Source organism: Mesoplodon bidens (genome assembly GCF_964165515.1).
Source record: "Mesoplodon bidens genome assembly, chromosome: 19".
Taxonomy (NCBI): Eukaryota; Metazoa; Chordata; class Mammalia; order Artiodactyla; family Ziphiidae; genus Mesoplodon; species Mesoplodon bidens.
In genome coordinates this window covers 26421590-26443909 of record NC_138179.1, presented here as the reverse complement: position 1 = coordinate 26443909, position 22320 = coordinate 26421590, and the positions used below count along the sequence as shown (strand labels likewise).

Genomic DNA, 22320 nt, shown 5'->3' with positions numbered 1-22320 from the left:
ACATATATGCGTTAATACACAATATTTGTTTTCCTCTTTCTGACTTACTTCACTCTGTATGACAGTCTCTAGATCCATCCACGTCTCTACAAATAACCCAATTTCGTTCCTTTTTTATGGCTGAGTAGTATTCCATTGTATATATGTACCATAGCTTCTTTATCCATTCGTCTGTCGATGGGCATTTAGGGTGCTTCCTTGACCTGGCTATTGTAAAGAGTGTTGCAATGAACATTGGGGTGCATGTGTCTTTTTGAATTATGTTTTTTCTGGGTATATGCCCAGGAGTGGGATTGCTGGGTCATATGGTAATTCTATTTTTAGTTTTTTAAGGAACCTCCATACTGTTCTCCATAGTGGCTGTATCAATTTACATTCCCACCAATAGTGCAAGAGTGTTCCCTTTTCTCCACACCCTCTCCAGCATTTGTTGTTTGTAGATTTTCTGATGATGCCCATTCTAACTGGTGTGAGGTGATACCTCATTGTAGTTTTGATTCTCATTTCTCTAATAATTAGTGATGTTGAGCAGCTTTTCATGTGCTTCTTGGCCATCTGTATGTCTTCTTTGGAGAAATGTCTTTTTTGGTCTTCTGCCCATTTATTGACTGGGTTGTTTGTTTTTTTAATATTGAGTTGCGTGAACTGTTTATATAGTTTGGAGATTAATCCTTTGTCAGTTGATTCATTTGCAAATATTTTCTCCTGTTCTGAGGGTTGTCTTTTCATCTTCTTTATGGTTTCCTTTACGATGCAAAAGCTTTGATGTTTCACTCGGTCCCATTTGTTTTTTTTCTGTTTGTTTTTATTTCCATTACTCTAGGAGGTGGATCAAAAAAGATCTTGCTGTGATTTATGTCAATGAGTGTTCTTCCTATGTTTTCCTCTAAGAGTTTTATAGTGTCTGGTCTTACATTTAGGTCTCTAATCGATTTTGAGTTTATTTTTGTGTATGGTGTTAGGGAGTGTTCTAATTTCATTCTTTTACATGTAGCACTCCAGTTTTCCCAGCACCACTTATTGAAGAGACTGTCTTTTCTCTGTTGTATATCCTTGCCTCCTTTGTCATAGATTAGTTGACCATAGGTGTGTGGGTTTGTCTCTGGCCTTTCTATCCTGTTCCATTTATCTATATTTCTGTTTTTGTGCCAGTACCATATTGTCTTGATTACTGTGGCTTTGTAGTATAGTCTGAAGTCAGGGAGTCTGATTCCTCCAGCTCCACTTTTTTCCTGCAAGACTGCTTTGGCTATTCGGGGTCTTTTGTGTCTCCATACAAATTTTAAGATTTTTTGTTCTAGTTCTGTAAAAAATGCCATTGGTAATTTGCTAGGGACTGCATTGAATCTGTAGATTGCTTTGTGTAGTATAGCCATTTTCACAATGTTGATTCTTCCAATCCAAGAACATGGTATATCTCTCCATCTATTTGTATCATCTTTAATTTCTTTCATCAGTGTCTTATAGTTTTCTGAGTACAGGTCTTTTGTCTCCCTAGGTAGGTTTATTCCTAGGTATTTTATTCTCTTTGTTGCAATGGTAAATGGGAATGTTTCCTTAATTTCTCTTTCAGATTTTTCATCATTAGTATATAGGAATTCAAGAGATTTCTGTGTGTTAATTTTGTATCCTGCAACTTTGCCAAATTCATTGATTCGCTCTAGTAGTTTTCTGGTAGCATTTTTAGGATTCTCTACGTATAGTATCATGTCATCTACAAACAGTGACAGTTTTACTTCTTCTTTTCCAATTTGTATTCCTTTTATTTCTTTTTCTTCTCTGATTGCCATGGCTAGGAGTTCCAAAAGTATGTTGAATAATAGTGGCAAGAGTGCACATCCTTGTCTTATTCCTGATCTTACAGGAAATGCTTTCAGTTTTTCACCATTGAGAATGATGTTTGCTGTGGGTTTGTCATATATGGCCTTTATTATGTTGAGGTAGGTTCCCTCTATGCCCACTTTCTGTAGAGTTTTTATCATAAACGGTGTTGGATTTTGTCAAAAGCTTTTTCTGCATCTACTGAGATCATCATATGGTTTTTCTTCTTCAATTTGTTAATATGGTGTATCACATTGATTGATTTGTGTATATTGAAGAATCCTTGAATCCCTGAGATAAATCCCACTTGATCATGGTGTATGATCCTTTTAATGTGTTGTTGGATTCTGTTTGCTAGTATTTAGTTGAGGAGTTTTGCATCTATATTCATCCAGGATATTGGTCTGTAATTTTCTTTTTTTGTGGTATCTTTGTCTGGTTTTGGTATCAGGGTGATGATGGCCTCATAGAATGAGTTTGGGAGTGTTCCTTCCTCCACAAGTTTTTGGAAGAGTTTGAGAAGGATGGGTGTTAGCTCTTCTCTAAATGTTTGATCAAATCCACCTGTGAAGCCATCTGGTCATGGACTTTTGTTTGTTGGAAGATTTTCAATCACAGTTTTAATTTCATTACTTGTGATTGGTCTGTTCATATTTTCTATTTTTTCCTGGTTCAGTCTTGGAAGGTTATACCTTTCTAAGAATTTGTCCATTTCTTCCAGGTTGTTCATTTTATTGGCATAGAGTTGCTTGTAGTAGACTCTTAGGATGCTTTGTATTTCTGTGGTGTCCATTGTAACTTCTCGTTTTTCATTTCTAATTTTACTGATTTGAGTCCTCTCCCTCTTTTTCTTGATGAGTCTGGCTAATGGTTTATGAATTTTGTTTAACTTCTCAAAGAACCAGCTTTTAGTTTTATTGATCTTTGCTATTGTTTTCTTTGTATCTATTTCACTTATTTCTGCTCTGATCTTTATGATTTCTTTCCTTCTGCTAACTTTGGGTTTTGTTTGTTCTTCTTTCTCTAGTTCCTTTAGGTGTAAGGTTAGATTGTTTATTTGAGATTTTTCTTGTTTCTTGAGGTAGGCTTGTATTGCTATAAACTTCCCTCTTAGAACTGCTTTTCCTGCATCCCATAAGTTCTGGATCGTCGTGTTTTCATTGTCACTTGTCTCTAGGTGTTTTTTGATTTCCTCTTGATTTCTTCAGTGATCTCTTGGTTATTTAGTAGCGTGTTGTTTAACCTCCATGTGTTTTTGTTTTTTACGTTTTTCTCCCTGTAATTGATTTGTAATCTCATAGTGCTGTGGTCAGAAAAGATGCTTGATATGATTTCAATTTTCTTAAATTTACTGAGGCTTGATTTGTGACCCAAGATGTGATCTATCCTGGAGAATGTTCGATGTGCACTTGAGAAGCAAGTGTAATCTGCTGTTTTTGGATGGAATGTCCTATAAATATCAATTAAATCTATCTGGTCTGTTGTGTCATTTAAAGCTTGTGTTTCCTTATTAATTTTCTGTTTTGATGATCTGTCCATTGGTGTAAGTGAGGTGTTAAGGTCCCCCACTATTATTGTGTTACTGTCAATTTCCTCTTTTACAGCTGTTAGCAGTTGCCTTATGTATCGAGGTGCTCCTGTATTGGGTGCGTATATATTTATAATTGTTATATCTTCTTTTTGGATTGATCCCTTGATCATTATGTAGTGTTCTTCCTTGTCTCTTGTAACATTCTTTATTTTGAAGTCTATTTTATCTGATATGAGTATTGCTACTCCAGCTTTCTTTTGATTTCCATTTTCATAGAATATCTTTTTCCATCCCCTCACTTTCAGTCTGAATGTGTCCCTCGGTCTGAAGTGGGTCTCTTGTAGACAGCATATATATGGGTGTTGTTTTTGTATCCATTCAGTGAGCCTGTGCCTTTTGGTTGGAGCATTTAATCCATTCACGTTTAAGGTAATTATCAATATGTATGTTCCTATTACCATTTTATTAATTGTTATGGGTTTGTTTTTGTAGGTCCTTTTCTCCTCTTGTGTTTCCCACTTAGAGAAGTTCCTTTAGCATTTGTTGTAGAGCTGGTTTGGTGGTGCTGAACTCTCTCAGCTTTTGCTTGTCTGTAAAGCTTTTGATTTCTCCCTTGAATCTGAATGAGATTCTTGCTGGGTAGAGTAATCTTGGTTGTAGGTTCTTCCCTTTCATCACTTTTAATATATCATGCCACTCCCTTCTGGCTTGTAGAGTTTCTGCTGAGAAATCAGCTGTTAACGTTATGGGAGTTCCCTTGTATGTTAATTGTTATTTTTCCCTCGTTGCTTTCAGTAATTTTTCTTTGTCTTTAATTTTTGTCAGTTTGATTACTGTGTGTCTCAGCGTGTTTCTCCTTGAGTTTATCCTGCCTGGGACTCTGTGCTGTTCCTGGACTTGGGTGGCTATTTCCTTTCCCGTGTTAGGGAAGTTTTTTACTATAATCTCTTCAAATATTTTCTCGGGAACTTTCTCTCCCTCTTATCCTTCAGGGACCCCTCAAATGTGAACATTGGTGTGTTTAATGTTGTCCCAGAGGTCTCTTAGGCTGTCTGCATTTCTTTTCATTCTTTTTTCTTTATTCTTTTCCCTGGCAGTGAATCCCACCATTGTGTCTTCCAGGTCACTTATCTGTTCTTCTGCCTCAGTTATTGTGCTATTGATTCCTTCTAGTGTATTTTTCATTTCAGTTATTGTATTGTTCATCTCTGTTCGTTTGTTCTTTAATTCTTCTAGGTCTTTGTTAAACATTCCTTGCATCTTCTTGATCTTTGCCTCCATTCTTTTTCCGAGGTCCTGGATCATCTTTACCGTCATTATTCTGAATTATTTTTCTGGAAGCTTGCCTATCTCCATTTCATTTAGTTGTTTTCCTGGGGTTTTATCTTGTTCCTTCATCTGCTACATAGCCCTCTGCCTTTTCATCTTGTCTACCTTTCTGTGAATGTGGTTTTTGTTCCACAGGCTGCAGGATTATAGTTCTTCTTTCTGCTGTCTGCCCTCTGGTGGATGAGGCTATCTAAGAGGCTTGTGCAAGTTTCCTGATGGGAGGGACTGGTGGTGGGTAGAGTTGGCTGTTGCTCTGGTGGGCAGAGCTCAGAAAACTTTAATCCGCTTGACTGCTGATGGGTGGGGCTGGGTTCCCTCCCTGTTGCTTGTTTGGCTGGAGGTGACCCAGCAATGGAACCTACCTGGCTCTTTGATGGGGCTAATGGCGGACTTTGGGAGGGCTCACGCCTAGGAGTACTTCCCAGAACTTCTGATGCCAGTGTCCTTGTCATCATGGTCATCCATAGCCACCCCCTGCCTCTGCAGGAGACCCTCCAACACTAGCAGGTAGGTCTGGCTCAGTCTCCTGTGGGGTCACTGCTCCTTCCCCTGGGTCCCGATTTGCACAGTACTTCGTGTATGCCCTCCAAGAGTGGAGTCTCTGTTTCCCCCAGTCCTGTTGAAGTCCTGCAGCCAAATCCCGGTAGCCTTCAAAGTCTGATTCTCTAGGAATTCCTCCTCCTGTTGCCGGACCCCCAAGTTGGGAAGCCTGACATGTGGCTCAGAACCTTCACTCCAGTGGGTGGACTTCTGTGGTATAAGTGTTCTCCAGTTTGTGAGCCACCTACCCAGCAGTTATGGGATTTGATTTTGTTGTGATTGTGCCCCTCGTACCGTCTCACTGTGGCTTCTCCTTTGTCTTTGGATGTGGGGTATCTTTTTTGGTGAGTTCCAGTGTCTTCCTGTCAATGATTGTTCAGCAGTTAGTTGTGATTCTGGTGCTCTCGCAAGAGGGAGTGAGAGCACGTCCTTCTACTTTGCCGTCTTGAACCAACTGTACAATATTTTCTTAATCAATGGAAAATAAAATACCTTTAACAAGTAGCCTTGTTTCCTTTTGTGCTTGTTTGTGCATGTATACATGTGTGTGCACTGGATGTTGCATTTGCAAAATAGTTTGTAGAAGTAATATGAGGCGTTGTATGATGTTATCTTCTTCTGAAGAATTGTGTTTGCCAGCTGACGGGGAGTGCTATCAATCCTGGATTACCCTGGTCTAGTTTCAAGGACTGACATGAAGTTGTGGAGAAGTTCTTGAGAGGGCTTGTCTATTTCTGGCTCATGCCTCCTTTATGGATAAAGCCAATTTGGATCTAAACCAAAATGAAGGGCTTCAGTAGTAAGACCATCTTGGCAGGCCTGGAATGCCACTTTCTGTCTCCTTAGTCCCACAAGGCTGTCAAAACCACTGCCTAGCGACTCAGCCTCTGAGCTGCCTTCTTGGGAGTCAACAAACATCCTCAGGTGAAAAGTGGCTCCAAATTCTGAGTTCATTCTACTGTAACCCTGGCCCAACAATGCCTCACTCTCTTGTCATCTCTCCATTGATTTCAAGCAGAATTTTTTCTTTAATTTTATCCAGCTTTTCTGGTTGTCTGCAGAAGAGGACTGGTTCCAATCTAATCCTGGCAGTAAAAGTCTACAAGGTTTTTCAGTCTCATTTAGTTCTTTGAATTTTCTAGTTTTTTCCTAAATATTTACCCTGTGCATTTTCACTTTCTTTCATTTTAGGTTCTACAATATATCACTTCAAACACTCTCTACAAACATCTTCAAATTCTTGTCTCCCTTGAACATTAAACCAAATATATAAAACTGAACTCCAGGTCTTTCCACCAACCAGTCCTTTTTTTTTTTTTTTTTTTTTTTTCCTGATTTCTAGTCATTACCAGAAATGCCTTAGTCTCCTTGGAAATGGCTACCCTAAATTGGCAGACTGGGCTGGGAGTCACATGTCCAGTTGACTTATAGAAAACAAGTCACATTTTCTTGAACACTGAAGTGGAAAACAGTTTAGCAGTTCTTCAAAAAGTTAAACATAGGGTTAATGTACAACCCAGCAATTCCCCTCCTTGGTGTACACCCCAAAGAATTGAAAACTGGTGCTCAAACAAATGCATGTACATGAGTGTTCATAGCAACACAATTCATAATAGCCAAAAGATGGAAACAACACAAATGTCAGTCAAATGAAGTAGAGTATATCCATACAATTACATAGTATTCATCCATTAAAAAGGAATAAATTATTGATAACCTGCTACAAGGTAGATGAACCTCTAACACCCCATGCTGAGTGAACAAAGCCAGACACAAAGAATCATATGCATGATTCCATTTATAGGAAACATACCGAGAAGTTTAATTTGTAGAGACAGAATGAAGATTGGTGCTTACAAGGGACTAGGGGAGGGGGAATGGGGAGTGACTGCCTCTTAGGTATCTGGTTTCCTTTTGGGGAGAGAAAAATGTCTTGGAACTAGACAGAGGTGATGGTTGCACAACCTCAAACATGTATTAAATGCCACTGAATCTGTACTCTTTAAAATGGTCAATGGTTAAATTTATGTTATGGAAATTGTACCTCAATTAAAAAAAGAAACAAAAAATCCTAGTCAGATGTCTCTAGGCAGAGTGGGCCTGAGACATTCCTGTGAGACCAAGGAGGACAGTAAACATTTTTGTGTCCTAAATGTGGCTCAGAACTGGCTGAGGGCAGGCCTTTGTGGTCAGGAAGAGAGAGACCTTCCTGGACTGGATTTCAGGATGAAGCGAGGAATATGCTAGTTCAGCCATGGATGTGCAGGACTAAGTAGCAATAATCAAAGAGGAACGAGGGTTGGACGTCTCAGCAGAGGCCGGCTGATGAATGCTGATGACCGCGAGCTTGTCTCCTTTCTCACGCTCTGGAAGCCCTCAGAACTTAGATCATCGTCCCCGGGAAGAGTGGAGGCAGAGAGAGGGATCTCAGTCGAGCATGTTAAATACAGAATTGACCACAGTTAATTCATAAAGTGACCTCATGTGGGGCTTCCCTGGTGGCGCAGTAGTTAAGAATCCGCCTGCCAACGCAGGGCACATGGATTCGAGCCCTGGTCCGGGAAGATCCCACATGCTGCAGAGCAACTGAGCCCTTGAGCCACAACTACTGAGCCTGTGCTCTAGAGCCCGCAAGCCACAACTACTGAGCCTGCAAGCCACAACTACTGAAGCCCGTGCTAGTAGTGCCCGTGCTCCGCAACAAGAGAAGCCACTGCAATGAGAAGCCCGCGCACCACAACCAAGAGTAGCCCCCTCTCGCCACAACCAGAGAAAGCCCACGTGCAGCAACAAAGACCCAACAAAGCCAAAAAAAAAAAAGTGACCTCACATAGTTCCAGAAATGCCTTAGTTTCCTTGTAAATGGCTACCATAAATTGGCAAACTGGGCCGGGAATCACATGTCCAGTTGAATTATAGAAAACAAGTCACATTTTCTTGAACAATGAAGTCAGCCACGATGGAATGTGAATTTGCTATAAATCTTCCAAGTGTGTTCACCTTTTAAGTATTTCCAACGGCATCTCAGAAGTCCAAGCTTCATCTGGCTGATGATAAACAATGCAGTGGGGAGCTCCTTTGTTCACAAAACAGGGTTTTATCAGAAATCTGTGTTTTGGGAGGTTAAAAGGAGAGGTTCTTGGGTCCCCAGGAGGATAGTTGAGGTTTTGAGTTTGGGAGGTGGTGGGAAATGAGACCCATGATGATGCAGGACTTTGGCAGGCTTGCAGCCGGGGTGGTGGACTAGTACATGGAGAGCACCTGCCGCAGGAGGGCTGTCCCAGCCTGGAGGGCACACTCCACCCAAATCTACAGACCCCTCCTCGAGGTCAGCTGTTTTGCTGCCTTTGGTGCTCCCCTATTGATAGCTACCAGTCTGTGAGTAGGGGTTAAGCCCTCAAAGAACAGGCTGGACTTACGGTAGAAACAACCTGGACCTGGGAAGGGGGACAACCCCCGTTTACACCTGGGTAACCAGCCTTATCTCTTCCGACTCACTTTCCACCTAAGTTTCTGCAACACAACTTCTTTCCATTCCTACACCATGGTGTTCGTTCTGCTTTGAATGTTCAGTCATCACTCCAGTATCTTTATCTAATTTCTACCCATTCTGTAGATCCCAGGGGAGTTGCCACTTTCTCCGAGAAGTCTGCACTGATTTCTCAAACCTGTGTTACACACCTCTCTGTTGGACCTGGCAAACCACACATTTACCCCACCCTAGCCCTTGTGATTTTGATTGTAATTCAATGATCTGACTTTCCCCATGGAAACTTTCTCTGTAAAAGACCAATAGTAAATATTTTAGAGTTTGTGGGTCACTGGTGGTTTGGCATGCTCTTTTTCATTTTAACTCTTGTATTTTATTTTTCTTAGTTGCTTTTAACGTTTTAAAATAGGAAAACCCATTTTTAGTTCACTGGCAGTACAAAAACAGGGCATTTGGCCCCGCTGGCTATAGTCTGCCGACACTTGCTCTAGAGGGAAACTTCTTAAGGATGGAGGTCATATCTTGTTTTGCTTTGCATCCCAGTGTAGGCACCTTCCCTGCAAGGATGCTCAAAATGTAGAACGCTGTTTGTTAAGGCTGACTTTTCCTAAATTATTCTGCTTCCTTGAATCTTTCTCACCTCCTATAACTTTTTGCCACTTTATATGTTTCACTTTGTTAAACTAATTCCTTCAAGTTCAGCTGCTCCTTCGTCAACATGGTACCTTCAATTCAAGGCTCTGCAGCAAAGTCAGTGAGGTTTTTCTCTCTTTTTTTTTTTTTTCGAGAAAGATTATAGAAGCATGCACATGGCTGCCTGTTTTCAACATGGAAAAGGTTATTTTGGCATGGCCCGTGCTCATGAGCTAATGAGTGCTGAGAGGGATTTCTTTGTGAAGGCTCCCCCAACCCCAAGTTGTAAAACTTGGTTTCAGCCAGGAATCTGGTTCTTAAATGGATTATACATTTCACTTCCTTCTCAGTTTTAAAAGCATATTTGAATAGAGTTTTTAAAATGGAGATATACTGGGTTTACCTCAGACATACAATCCCTCTAGGACTCAAACACAACTACAGTTTTGGGGCTTAGAGACAACCATGCTATTTCCTGTTATTATTGCATCACCTCACATTTTTGGACACTTTCACATCACCTGAGAAGTAGCCACCTGTCACCTTGATGTGGTGAGAAGGGATAAACAGGGAACACAGTCTCAGAACTATGGTCTCATTAAAACAATATATGACTCCTAGCACAACATGGCCGTACAAGGCCGTAAAAATCCCTCATACCACTTTTTACAAATACTCTACATCAGGCATTGAAACAAAGTAAGAAGCAACAACAAAATACACACCTATAAAAGCAGGCTGTGGGTGATGAGAGATTAGTCAGTAGGTAAACCCGCAGCGCAGCCAGAAACACTTGCTATCCTCCTTTGTAGCTCGTTGGAGACTCTTTCTTTCCGGCCCATCTGTACTGTTTTTACAGCAGTCTTGCATACCTAGAGAGTGAGAGCATGCTGCTTGTTGCTACAAACAGCTCCCATTTATGTTGGAGCCAAGTGTGTCTAAACATTACAGCATATTAAACACCTTTAAGCAGGATCCATAACCTTGTAATTGGTACCAAAATAACAAGACTTGTGTTTTAAATGGGAATTTGACTCTGTGATTGCTGTTGTCAATCTGTTCCACGAGCATGCAGCTGGGAAAGTGGGTCAGGAGAAGAGAATGGATGTGACTGAGGCGAGGCACCTTGAACTCTTAGACTCTAAAGATCATCTGGGCTGATGCCCTTCTTTGATTGATGAGGAAACCGAGGCCAAGAGGGCTCTCTGACTCTCTCAAGGATTCCCGACTCCCTCTGCCATGCTCTTTCCATTTAACAAAATACTTCTCTAAAAAAAGGAAAACTTTTCTTGGTATAAATAGTAATTGCATTCATTTGGAAATGACACAGGTTCATGACAATGTATCTCTGCTGGTACAGGAATAGGATCAATGAGATTTGGCTTTTGTCTTCGACAGGCAGCCCCCGAAACTTTTGTCTTTCCAAATACATCTTTCTGACTCTGTTCCAGGTCTCCACATCTTCACTATCAGAATCGTTTCTTTAATTGTGATCTCCACAAGCCTTGACTAGGATGAACTATGTTATAAAGAGGAATCGTGAGGTGTTAGAAAGAACGCAGGCCTTAGAACTAGACGTGGCTGGTTTACATTCCAACCCTGGTGCTTGCTGGACGCGTGATTTGGAGCAAGTCACTAAGCCTGCTCACACACGTTCATTCAAACACTTATGTGGAGTCCACTCTGTACCAGTTTCCTTATTTGGAAATGAGAACAAACCCTAGCTATTGGAGCTGTGAGGATTACATGAAATAACAGTTAGAGATATCACCTTAGTGTTTTCCACATAGCAGACAGTTAACTCTTATGATAAATATCAAGGGATGAAAACAGAGATGTGTTACAGTGTATCTAATTATCATACATATAATTTAACTCTGCTGCTGATGGGGATGGCATCGCTGTCTCTGAATTCACCACCAAGATAAAGCCCGAGACCCTTGGCTTAGATCTCTTCCTGACTGATGGAAATCGGGACACACAATGTTCCAATACTGATATTTATTTGGGGGAGTCAGGTTCTGATTTACCAGTGTCTTGTGAAGGAGAATTGGTCATTGAAAGCCTTAATGTTTTTGTTTTGTTTTGCCTTTAAATCTCCATCCAGGCTTGTGATTGAAAAATGCTTTCAGGACCCTTGTTTTTCTGCAGCAAAAATGTAAGAAAATGATTTTCATGTGGGGAACATACAAGAAAAAAAATCGATGTGTTTTCTTCAACACCTGTTTTCATTAAATAAGGGGAAGGAAACAAAAGAATTCTTTAATGCATATCAAGTAGGTGCAGAAGCATTACCTATGTTATCCCATTGTATCTTTAAACTCAAAGAGGTAGATACTGTAGTCCCTGTTTGGGACATCTTCTCTACGATTTTAACTTTGACGAAATAAGATTTTCTCTTAGAGTTAAACTTTTAATGAATAAATACAGGACTCAAATAGAATTATGAAAAGTCACAAGAAAAAGGTGGTAGACTAGTGTTTAGACCAGTACAATATGAGTTGTGTTAATGTTATTGACGTTCTTAATAAAGAACAGTGTCCTTGGATAAAGGTACAGATCAGCCATGGAAATCCAGAAAAAAGAGGGACACAGAGATAAACAAGAGCTGTCAGAGAAAAAGAAGAAACTCAGTTAATGAATTTGGAGGAGGCTTGGTCCATCGCCAGGTTTTCCATTTTGTGGGGATATACACCTGAGGCTATATTAGCTTGACTCCATCAAACACCCAACCTGCTTCTCTTTTTCTGATTTCATGCTCAACAAACAAATCTGTAGTTGTAATTTGACTTCCTTTTGGGTTTGCCTACAGGAAAGGAAAGTTGCTGGTCATGCAGCTATGAGGATTCTGGTCCAAGTCTTATTTATCTTTGGAAATTAATAAAATGGCTTTCTGATTTTACATGTTAGTCTTGTGATTGGTTAATATAAACAGATCCTCCTGACATAATCAGGTTTCTGAATCTACCAAGAAGAGACCCACAACTTAGTGGGGGCATATTTATCAGGTAGTTCGTGCCAACCTATATGATCTCACTGGAATAAATACCCTACCTGCTCTGTTTAAGAACTATTTTATGAGACTGACCTCCCGCCAATAACAATGATAAATGTTGTACAAAATATAAGCATAAACTGTGTGAAAGGGTTCCAAAGATGGCAGAAACTGGAAGGGAAATGGAATGTGAAAGTGGAGAAGAAAACTAAGTGAGCTTATATCAAGATGCTCTTTCTCCTAAGGGCACTTCCCACTTCTCATCTGCACACAGAAATAGAATACAAGGAGAAAATGGTAATGTAACTGAACTGGAAAACAAACAAACATCAACAACAAAAAACAGAATCCAGAGTTCAGGGCTGACACAGCTCTTGTAAATGGAAGGGAAAGTCTCTAAAGATGAGAGATACAGAGCCAGGAGCCCTAACATTTGCCTAAAAATTCCCCTCACCGAACATATATACAATGGAATATTACTCAGCCATAAAAAGCAATGAAACGGGGTCATTTGTAGAGATGTGGATGGACCTAGAGTCTGTCATACAGAGTGAAGTAAGTCAGAAAGAGAAAAACAAATATCGTGTATTAACGCGTATGTGTGGAATCTAGAAAAATGGTACAGATGAACCGGCTTGCAAGGCAGAAATAGCGACACAGATGTAGAGAACAAACGTATGGACACCAAAGGGAGGGGAGGTGGTGGGATGAATTGGGAGGCTGGGATTGACGTATATATGCTAGTATGTATAAAATAGATAACTAATGAGAACCTGCTGTATAGCACAGGGAGCTCCACTTCACTGTACAGTAGAGACTAACACAACACTGTAAAACAGCTATACCCCAATTAAAAAAAAAAATTCCCCTCACCGACTTCTAAACTATTCCTATTCAGGACAATAACCCCAAGGAACCCATCAGAGAGTAGCAGTTAGAAAGCTAAATAAATAACTTGGTAGATATTTTAGCAACTGTCTGGTGTTGGAAGGAGAGTTCGGAGTTGAATTCCTGCCAAGTAGAAGGAACTGGTGAATACCATGAGCTTTTTAGTGAAATTTGAAAAGGGCCACACGTTAGAAATAAGGATCACGAATCGGGAGATTGGGATTGACATATATATACTAATATGTATAAAATGGATAACTAATAAGAACCTGATGTATAAAAAAATAAATAAAATAAAATTCAAAAATTCAAAAAAAAGAAGGATCATATCCCAAGATTAATGACTTTTGATATGAATGAAATCTATAAGACTAAAGGCAAAATGAATTGTATGTTGAACTGTACTCTAGTTGATAAAGTTATTCCTACAGCAGTATGAGTTAATGATTCTGAAAAAAATCGTGCATGAATCCTGGAATTGAACAATTAAGTAAATTGATGGCTGATGGTGGGAGCCAAGTTTTCACTGTTGATGTGGGAGATTACTTATTAACAAGGAGAGGAGATTGGAATGATTAATGCGGTAATGGATTAGAGTTGGGGACATCAGTTTTAACTCATGCTTAGCTTAACATTTTTCTCTCAATAATAGAAGAGTAACAGTAAAGGATATAGAAGAGTTGAACAGTACAATTAACCATCATGGCCTCAATGATATCTACAGGCTGCTACTCCCTGTATTTTCATTATTTAGAGTATTTGTGTACTTGCAAGCAGCTACTTGATATAGATGGTTTTGTGGTTTGAAGAAACAGAAAGTAAGCACTATTTTGTTCACATCCATCTCTTCTGGGCATGATTGCCAAAAAGACAATGAAGAACTGCTATTGGAATAATGTCCAGCACCACCTCTATGGTGGGCCAAGGAGTCTGTGCAGATTATGCTGCATTTAGGAAAAAAAGGGTTTCATATTTTCTATACACTATATGTTCTATAAAAAAAATTAGTGTTTGTTTATGTTGGAAGGTGTGTGTAAATCTTCAGTCTTATAGTTAAGAAAACTGTAGGAAGAATGGGGAAGGCTTGGGACTTCCCTGGCGGTCCAGTGGTTAAGACTCCATGCCTCCACTGCAGGGGACATGGGCTCAATCCCTGGTCGGGGAACTAAGATCCCACATGCTTCATGGCATGGCCAAAACAGAAAAAGAATGGGGAAGCTTACCTAGACCTCACGTGAGAGGAGAGGTTTGAATAAGAAGGGACTTAAAGGGTCAAAACTCACCCTAAACTTGTCTAATGTGTTTTGGAGACTCATAACTGAACTGCTCGGATGAAACAACCTGTGATGTGATTCTCTGCTTAGTAACTCAGACTTTTGGGAAATACATTGCTGTGGTTGGTATGACCTATGGTTTGCCCTGGAGGAGGAAGGTGATGAAATCTAAGCTAAGATCAACCCTTGTGGACTGCAGGTGTGGGTTCTGAAAGACAAGTAGAGGTTTGAAATAAGAATAAAAGAATGTACCTCTCTCAGAGGGAAGGAAGGCAGGCTCTGGAGACAGAGAACAAGAATATGAACTGAGAGCTACTTCCTAAAGGATATGGTGAAGAGCTTCCTGTCGTCATCCACCCACCCATCCATCCATCCATGCATCCATCTGTCTTCATTCATTGTCTTATTTGGGGCTCTGGACACAATCATATTTCACATCCCGCTATGCATTATTGTTTTCTCTGTTGGATAGGAGTAGTTATCTTCAACTCTATAATATAATAACATCTGTTATAAACACAAAGAATCGGGAATTCCCTGGTGATCCAGTGGTTAGGACTCGGTGCTTTCACTACCAGGGCCTGGGTTCAATGCCTGGTCAAGGAACTAAGACCCTGCAAGCCTCGTGGCCAAAAAACAAAACAAAACAAAACAAAAACACAAACCCCACAAAGACATGTATGGTTGGGATGGAGGAATTAAGAGTTACAAAAGGGAAGGGAAGTACCACTCCATATTTCCCAATCCCCTGATGCCAGCACAGCAACAGCAGGATCACCTGAAGGAAGATCACAGTGTCAGGGTTTCAGGTAGTGGCTCGCAGCACAGGGAGTATTGTCCAAGAGGTAACCTAGAGCAGCGGCAGGGAGGATGCAGCCCAGAGAAGCAGCTGCCAGTAGGAGCAAGAAACAGTTTTAAGACAAATTCCCCTTTCCCAAAATATGGAGGAAGGTAAGCCTAGTATTTGGGTTACACATGGATTATGTCAGATAATATATATTCTGCACATAGTAAGCACTGGATATATGGTAGCTATTAAAATAATAATAATAAATCTAAATGAATTCCACCTGGAACTATTTATCTGTGGAGGAATCTGGAGAGAGGTATGGCAGATCCAGGGGCCTCTGGGAATGAAGTAACATTATTTAAAACATCAATAAATACTGAAAACATAGAAGCATTGAACACTAGAGCTGGGAAACCTCAAGTGTTATTTTAGGTCAACACTCTCATTTTACAAATGTATAAACTGAGTCCCCAAAGAAGTCAAGTCACTGGCTCAAAATCCCCCCACATCTGTAGCAACAGAGCTGGACACACTGACTTCCAATTGACTGGGCTTTTTAAAAAAAACATTTTTCAAGAAATCCTCCAAATCTAATGTCCATAAATAAGTTCAAGAAAATTCCAAATATTGGCTATTCTAGATCTAACTTAGTGGGGAAATTACTGGCAGACATCTTCCCAGAAAAGTGGAACCATTCAGTGGAAGAAAAGTGTGTTAGGGTTTCAGCAATAGACATTAATTCTTAAGGGAATGAAAATTCTTCCCCAGAAAATACTGTAAAGGATGCCCAGTTTTGTGAGTGTCCTGAAAACCTGGTTTTCTGTTTTCCATGTTCATACACTCAGGAAATCTTACTGAGATGGTAACAAGGGTCTCTAAACCTTCTCCACCCTACAGAGGTGGAGCCCTTTGGAAGTAGGAGCAAGGAAAAAGGACAGAAGCCAGTGTCATGAGGCTTGTGGCCATGGGATAAGGAGGGAGCTCCAGCACAGCAAGCCCTGAGATCAGCTCCACGCAGAGAAGCTAGACTTGTGTGTTCGTCAAAATCCTCTATCTCTAGTTGGAACCTTTCAACTAGGACTATCTTTTGTCAATAAACGTTCATCCTGGGAAACAACTTTACAAATAAAGAAACGCCATCACTGTGGGGAAGTGATTGACCTCAAGTTTCAGAACCAGGACTAGAATCTAATAATTTTTTATTCCTAGACCTTCCTGGAAGATCAAGATGTTATATCATCATTGTCAATTCCAAGTTCATGAAGATGTGTTATGCTCAAGGTAGCTGTTATGTCTTTGGTCCATCGGGATATTTGCCTTTTAGGTCTGGTTCACTAAGTCAACTCTTTCTATAGTAGCAGAGCTGGTTTAACACGTTCTCTCATTATTCCAAATCCTGGTCAACATCCTAAGGAAGGAATGACCCAAACTAGCCCATCTCCTAGAGCTTATTATCCTGATCTCCACGGTACCCTTAGAAATGGTGTAGGTCTGAGCTCTTGCAGCCTCCCCTAGAGCCTCCATATGCCAGCCTTGTCTCCCATGATCTAGGTTTTCTTTCTATCAACTGTCTTGCCAGGTCCAGGCCCCTTGGCAGGGATCCTTGCTTTAAGTGCTGCCTGGAAACTACCAATTCATGCCAAAGGTTTTTTGTTGTTTGTGGTTTTGCTTTGTTTTGTTTTGTTTTTTAAGGAAATGTTGCTTCTACAACATGAATGTGGGGTCAACACTTGGAATGCCTGGCCTTTTTTTTTTTTAATTTTATTGAAGTATAGTTGATTTACAAGCTTGTGTTCATTTCTGCTGTACAGAAAAGTGATTCAGATACATATATTCTTTTTCATATTCTCTTTTCCACTATGGTTTATCACAGGACATTGAATATAGCTCCCTGTGCTCTACAGTAGGACCTTGTTGTCTATCCATCCTCTGTTCACTAGTGTGCATCTGCTAACCCCAACTTCCTGATCTGTCCCTCTCCCCCCCTCCCCCCTTGGATGCCAAAGGTTTTATCTTCAGGATATGAACAGCCCAAATTCCAGCAATAGGTGAAGGAGCTAACAACAGAAACTAAGTCTGAAATGGCATGAGTGTTCAGGTCGAGATGGCAAGTGAGGACTAGAGAAAAGAAGAAGAACTGGAGAGAATTCCACTCTTTTTTTTTTTTTTCACCTCACAGAGAATAATTTAACTCTAAACAACTTCAAAATACGTAAAAAATTTAAAATACAGCTCATATTGCTTTCAAAGTCAAAGCCCTAATTCAGAAGTTTACATGTCCTGGGACTTCCCTGGCGGTCCAGTGGTTAAGACTCCACACTTCCAATGCAGGGGGTGTGGGTTCGATCCCTGGTCAGGGAACTAAGAGCCCACATGCCTCGCGGTGCAGCCAAAAAAAAAAAAAAGAAGTTTACATGTCTTGCAGTTCCTATAAGAGGGCTCACCGTGACCTGTTCTGATTTGTGAGGACAAAAGAGTAAGGCCCTCTGAGAACTGTACCACTTTTCCTGGGATCGGTAACTGCATTGTGCCTGGGCCCTACATCCTTATGTGTTATCCAGACAAAAGTCTCCAGGGTTTTCTCCTTGCCATGTCATTATCGCCATGAGACTAAGGAAAGGCTGTGCTTGCTTCCTTCTTAGGTGGCCACTGCCTCCTTCACACCCAGGATTGTCCAGAATTCAGAGAAATCCCCCCACACTTTGCCTGTGTCCCTTTACCTTCTTAAATCACACTTCAAGAAACTGCTCGCTCCACCATCAAAGGGACAATCCCATCATGCGTATAGGCCGAAGGTCTTCTCCTCCCTCAGCTTCCCCCAGCCAGCTGCTCTCTGTAGGATCAGATTTGGATTATATGAGTTATTTTGACATTGCCTCTTTTGGATCCTTAATATCCACCGAGTGTGGATATTAGTATTGTATCGTCAGCAGCCAGATGGTCCAGAGACGGGGTGACGGTGACCCACATGGTCTCTGACCTTCAGAAGGAAGTAAGTGCTCATTCTCAGGGTGCCTGAAATGCCACAGGTATTGGCAGTATTAACAACAGCGTCAGTGCAAAGTGAAAGTGACGCATTATAGAGCGTAGTGTGTCCTGAGATGTGTGTATAGTAATGAGCTAGCCAGCAGAGCTGTGGACAGAGAGTCCTGGAGCTGCAGTGGGGCCTCTGGTTTGAGCTCACATCCCCTCAGCTTACACAGGAGTAGGAGCTAAGAACCCCTCCCCAGGGACATAAAGTAAGCTACTGGCGGACACAGGACTCGAGGGCAGATTATTGATCTACTGGTATAGTGCTCAGTTTTACCCACACTCTGGATCTCTATAATCAAAATATAATGCATAATTATCTGGTGTGTATCTGGTATATCTTATAGTACAAATGAATATAAAATCGATGTAAAAAGGACATGAGAATACAAATAAGCAAGCATGAAAATGCAAAAATGGCTATATCACTGCATTAATACATGGAAGAATGTGACTTTTATAAGAGAATCCAGGCTCTAAAAAATTATATGACCTGGGGAGGCATGTGTGTGGCATCCTCAGGCATTTTTATGACTATAACAGCCATCCGTGTTATCCTCTGATTGACATCTAAGTTTGGTATGAGATCTGGTGCTAGGAAGAAATTCCCGACTTGGCAGATTTTATTGCTGCTTTAAGTTGCCAAGGATTTTGAGGTTACTGAGTGTGGAGGGGAGGCTAGGTGATGCCTTTCTTCCCATCCTCTCTCATTTGTTTATTCAACAAATATGTGTTGAGCTCATAGCATATGTGCAAGGACTTGAAAATGCAACATGGGGTCAGATAGTCTGGAATCCCCCCATAATGACACTCAGGAGAGTCTACAAGAGCATTTGAGGCAGGCCACAGAGCTTTAGAAAAAATAAAGTGATTCTTCATCAAAAAACATGTGGAATTCCAAGTGCAACTCATTCACCCATTAGGCATGCTGACATATTTGCTGAGGAGTCTAAAATTTTAGTTGTAAATAAAGAGGCTTTCACAGTCTTGGAAAGTCTTGTGAAACCTGTCAAATGAAGGTTTGCTGAGTACCTGGATCAAGGGAAACCATCCTAGGATATAAGAAGACATGGCTCAGTGGACCCAGACGGGAAAGAGGCCGGGCATGTGAAGGCCAGATTCAGAGAAGTGCCCCTTGGGAACTGCAGGGTCAAGGAAGCAGTCTGGGATGGCCTTGGGAGTCAAGTGAGATTTTAAGTGGGAATGAGCTTAGTGGTAAGAAAATTTTGAGCAGAGAAATCAGTGAGAATCAGCGGAGACCAGTTTTGGTCACGGGGTGAAGAAACCCTGAGTATATTTGCTTTGAACAGAAGGAGACTGCACGGTCTAAGCATGCCTCAAAACACCATGCTCGTCTTTTCTATATACGATCTCAATTTTTGCTACAGTACTGCTAGATAGGGGCCCATGTGATAGACCTGAGGCTCAGAAAATTTAAGTCACTTACAAAGGGTCACATAATTAGCAGCTTTCAGACATCAAATACAAATGTAGCTCCTTTCCAGGACACCCCACTGCTAATTAAGACTGGGATATTCCAGTAGTGGGCCAGGAGGGCTCCAGAGAGAGAAGGGTCGGATGGAGTCACAGTGAGGCTCTACAGCTCAGATGCTCTGCAGAGCAAACCCTTTTATCCCCACTATTTCCGATAGTTCATTTGGGATGGCAAATTGGGTTGGTCCTCTGTAAGCAGCGAATGCTAAGAACTTTTTAAGCATCTGAACACAAATGAAAGCCTTCCCCAAACACATTAACCTACAGATTCAAAAAGTCCAGCAAACCATGTTCAGGATAAATATACATGTAGGTACATCATGGCCAAACTGCTAAGAAACAGAGCGCACGCATGCACACGCACACACACACACACACAGTGGGGGAATCTTAAAAGCATCCAGAGAAAAGTGGAACATTAGAAACGGGAAAACAATAAAATGTAGTAGCTAATATTTCATCTGAAGAAGCAATGGAGGTCAGAAAAAAAAGGAAGTATCTTAGAATTTTTTGCCCAGAAAAAATACTCATCAAACATGAAGAGGAAATACTCTTTCAGAAAATCTGAACCTGAGAAAATTTATCCCCAGTAGATCTGTACCACAAGAAATGCTAAAGGAAGAAAGAAAGGGAGAAAGAAAACACCACGAGATGGAAGCCTGAGTTGCTGGAAAAGAGACTTGAAAAGGACCAGAGAGGGTAAGTATGTATGCAAATATGAAACAGCATTTAATAGTCATAGTTATATAGTCCACATAAATAGTATATGTATATACTTTATTTAAAGTTATATATAAAGAGATATATGTATTTAAAGGACCAATGACTGTTTAAAGAAAGAATAATAAAAGTGTATTATAAGATTTTACTCTTATGCATCATTAGGAGGAATGCAAAATGGTGCAGCTGCTGTGGAAAACAGTACAGTGATTCTTCAAAAAATTAAACTTTAAACGACCATGTGATGCACCAATTCCACTTGAGGGTGTACTCAAAAGTAGTGAAGGCAGAGACACAGGTGCACCCATGTTCGCAGCAGCACTATTCACAACAGCCAAAGGGTGGAAGCAGCCCAAGTGTCCATCAACAATGGATGGATAAACAAAATGTGGTCCACACATACAATGGAATATAATCCAGCCTTAAAAAGGAAAAAAATTCTGATATATGCTATGGCATGGATGAACCTCGAAAACATTATGCTAAGTGAAATCAGCTAGTCACAAGAAGGTAAATACTGTATAATTGCATTTATATGAGATACCAAAATAGCCAAATTAATAGAAATAGCAGAATAGAGATGACCAGGGGATGGGGGATGGGAGAGTGGGGATTATGGTTTCACGGCTACTGTTTGGGCTGTTTTTGTTTGGGATGATGAAAAAGTTCCGGAGATGGAGGGTGGTGATGGTAAAACAATTCATGCCACTGAATTAATTATACACTAAAAATGGTAAATTTTATGTTGTATATATTTTAATGCATACACACAAAAATTAATTGCTTGAATTCAGCACCTGGTTCCTAGACAGTTCATCCCTTTGCCTTCTTCCGGTCATAAGGTAAAATCCGAATGTACTAAAGAGACCGGGTGATGATCCTCATTGCACAGAAAGCCTCCAAAGCCTACAACGCAGGCCCTATTATCTGTCCTCACTTCTCTGCTTTCTCTTCCAATTTACTGAAGGAAACTTTGTCTTCTCTTTTCTGAGGCTTTTAGAAATTCCCTTTGTTTAAAAAAAAATTCAGTTTTATTGTATTTCTCTAGGGACCAGCAGAAGCATTGATTACACAAATTTCTATCTTGTGCTGTGTTTTGAACAAAGTATAACTTACAAATTCTTAAAAGTTTATTCACCATCAGTTTGGAACAACCCCCTGAATAGTCAGTTCCTCAATATGTGAGAGTTTACACGTGAAAACACATTTTAAATAACTCTAAATGCATTCCTTTCCATATATCTCAGTGTATTTTTTTTTACATCATGTTCAGTTTGGCCTTAAAATGACATTATTAATTTGATGGGAGTAGTGTGGGAATTACTTCATTCATGCGATATAGGTTTAAGGGAAAAAAAACCCTCATTGTTTATATTTTTGACAAGAGAATCATGCAAACAACCACCATGGAGAAGAGGTTTCCATAGATAGCCTGCATGTTAGTATTTTAAAAGCTTTTCCTACCCAGATCATTTGTTAGTAGAAGGTGCTATGGACTGAATTGTGTCCTCCCACCAAATTCATATGTTAAAGTCTTAACCCCCCAGGGTTATGGTGTTTCCAGCTAGGGCCTTTCTGAAATTAATTAAGGTTAAAGAAGATCATAAGTGTAGGACCGTGATCTGATAGGGTTATTTTCTTTATAAGAAGAGGAAGCAAGATTGGAGCTCTCTTTCTTTCTCCACACACTTGCACAGGTGAAGGGAAGGCCATTTGAGGACACAGCACGAAGGCAACCATCTTCAAGCCAAGAAGAGAAATTTCATCAGAAACTGAATCATGGTG

General features: G+C 40.5%; 1 long non-coding RNA gene across 1 annotated transcript in view; it reads left to right on the top strand.

Moving 5' to 3' along the window:
* LOC308607592 overlaps positions 1–22320 on the top strand; it is a 154686-nt gene extending 132366 nt beyond the window's left edge. Inside the window, exons 2-3 of the long non-coding RNA XR_014014020.1 lie at positions 20409–20514; positions 22233–22320. This is a non-coding gene — a long non-coding RNA (uncharacterized lncRNA). The remainder of the gene's footprint in view (positions 1–20408; positions 20515–22232) is intronic.